Consider the following 2,347-nt stretch of genomic DNA (forward strand, 5'->3'; position numbering starts at 1 on the left):
CTCATTACCATTTGCTTTATCCCTAAACTTAGTGACTTGCAGCAGTTAGGGGCATGTAGATTTCACCTGTCAGTCTACTTATAATTTAATTAAATAGAGAATATTAAAAAGAATAAAAGCATTTCTGACAGTATGTGGCTTTAATAGCGCAAAACATCTCTCACTAGATGTTAAAGATGTCTCATTAAGAACAATTAAAAGCTCATTACAATCCAGGAGTTGCATTTGCAGTTTAAATAAAAGCCCTGCCTTCATGCTCACTGGAGTGGAGTTTTCGGTGGGAATTGTCCTTCAAACACACCTGTACCTCCGATGCTACCGTAGCATGACACACAATACTGTAAGTGCCTACAATGCTAACATTAGTGGCATACTGTATGTGTCTACAATGTTAGCATGACAGTTCCTATGTATATTCTTTGTTAGTTTATTTCTATTGAATATTATTTTTAAACTTGAGATGCATCTTTCCTTATTTTGCTTAACATACGCTTTTCATTTTTAAAATGTTTCTTACTTATATGAATAATATGCCAGTGTAATCCTTTATATTACTATGACCTTTAATTAATGCCTATCCTTTATTTATCAAAGATAAAATAAAATGTTTAAGGGTGCTCAGGTCATATATATATATATATATATATATATATATATATATATATATATATATATATATATATATATATATACTGAATTTAATTAATTTAAAACTGGAAATACTTTTAGTACATGCCTGTCTCAACAAGGTTACTCAATGGGGTAATAACGCTCCTCATTATTTACTTATTAACGTGACTGTTACTCACTAATAACCACAGTACTGAGTGCTGAGTGTTGCTGAAATTGAGAGCTGGAGATCATGGCCATGCCTTGTGGATTTATTTGTGCAATTCATGTTGTAGTACCTGATGTGGTTGATAAAGGCATAAAGGTTGAGTGTTCAGGGTGCTCAGGCAGTCATCCTGCCCTCTGAGAAGCACAGGAATAAACCTGTTTCTTAAGCGCCTCTATCACAGGTGGCCGTAATTAATATTGACTGATTGGCACTGCGGGGACATCCCTATTTTAGGGCCTGTGGCGTCTCTCCTCACACTCGCATTTCAATCAGGGAGAAGATGGCAGCCGCCCCCTCAATCACCTTCCCCCTCAAGCCTTTCGGCTCTGAGATGGCACCTCCAGTAGACCATCAACCCTGGGGGCAGCTAAACTACACACACACCGCTCCTTATTTGTATTTGTACCTGGAGGTGTGTGCGCACGTTTTGTGTTTGTGTGCCTGTATGCATGTGTCTCTGTGTGTGGGTGCATCTTCATGTGAATTTTCCGTTTTTGTGTGTGAGTGTGCATGTACATTTGTGTCTTTTGTGTTTGTTTGTGTGTGTGTACCTTTGTATGTTTTGTGTTAGTGTGTGCGTGCATGCATGGGTCTCTGTGTGTGGGTGTATCTGCATGTGTATTTTCCGTTTCTGTGTGTGTGTGTGTGTGTGTGTGTGTGTATGGGTGTGCGCGTGTGTGTGGCGGTGGTCATGGGGGGGTGGGCTTGTTTGATTTGAGAGACCTGCGTTCCTGGCTCCAGACCTCCCCTGTATGAGGACTGTTGCTATTGATTGGACACATGGGCTGACATCTTTTCCTTCGCCGCAGGGATCCAAAGACGAGTCGGCAATGTGACAGAGTAACACCCTCGACGGGAGTGCAAACTCGCCACAAAGCTGAACATTTTTTCCATCAGATAATAGATCACACTCTGTTCAGGGAGTTATCAAGACTATTTTCCTCCTGGAAACAAAATACGGTTTCAACAAAGATTTTGGGCACCCTCATATTTCCTACTGTATGCACACTAAGGAGACGCACCTGTTCCCATAACAGAGTCTGTTTTTAAACGTATGCCTGTTTTTAACCATTTATTGTCTTTGTTCCATGTCTGCACTCCAAGTCCACAAGTTAAAAATGACCTAGCCTCACAGGAGCCTCTTTGATAAAAACTCATTCAATTTTAAACCCAAAATCAATATGCTTCATGTAGAAATGACCGGTTACTCGTCAGTAAAGCACAGAATAACTGTATTCCTACTTCACAGCCCTGACACTTTTCTTCAGTCAAGGCTACTCATTTTTTTGACACAGTACACATGAAATTGATTGTCTTTCTGCTCTAATGGATGTGTGGCACTTAAACGTTGTTTCTTATTTTTAGTTTCCTACCTGCAGGGTTAAAAAAAGACTTGTTAGACACTATTTTAACCTTGGTGGTATGCTGCTTTTATGGAAGTATGTTCTATGAAATTATTATAAGATTATATTTGTAATTACATTTATCATTTTCAAATGGACATTTAAT

The 2,347-nt window shown here is 39.0% G+C and overlaps 1 long non-coding RNA gene across 1 annotated transcript; it reads left to right on the forward strand.

The window, feature by feature from the left end:
* The first annotated feature begins 270 nt into the window (after positions 1–270).
* Positions 271–1,972, forward strand: LOC133107655 (uncharacterized). Its single transcript, XR_009704609.1, has 3 exons — positions 271–340; positions 1,112–1,250; positions 1,648–1,972. It is a non-coding gene; the product is annotated as an uncharacterized LOC133107655 (long non-coding RNA).
* The last annotated feature ends 375 nt before the right edge of the window (positions 1,973–2,347 follow it).

Source organism: Conger conger, chromosome 13 (genome assembly GCF_963514075.1).
Source record: "Conger conger chromosome 13, fConCon1.1, whole genome shotgun sequence".
NCBI lineage: Eukaryota > Metazoa > Chordata > Actinopteri > Anguilliformes > Congridae > Conger > Conger conger.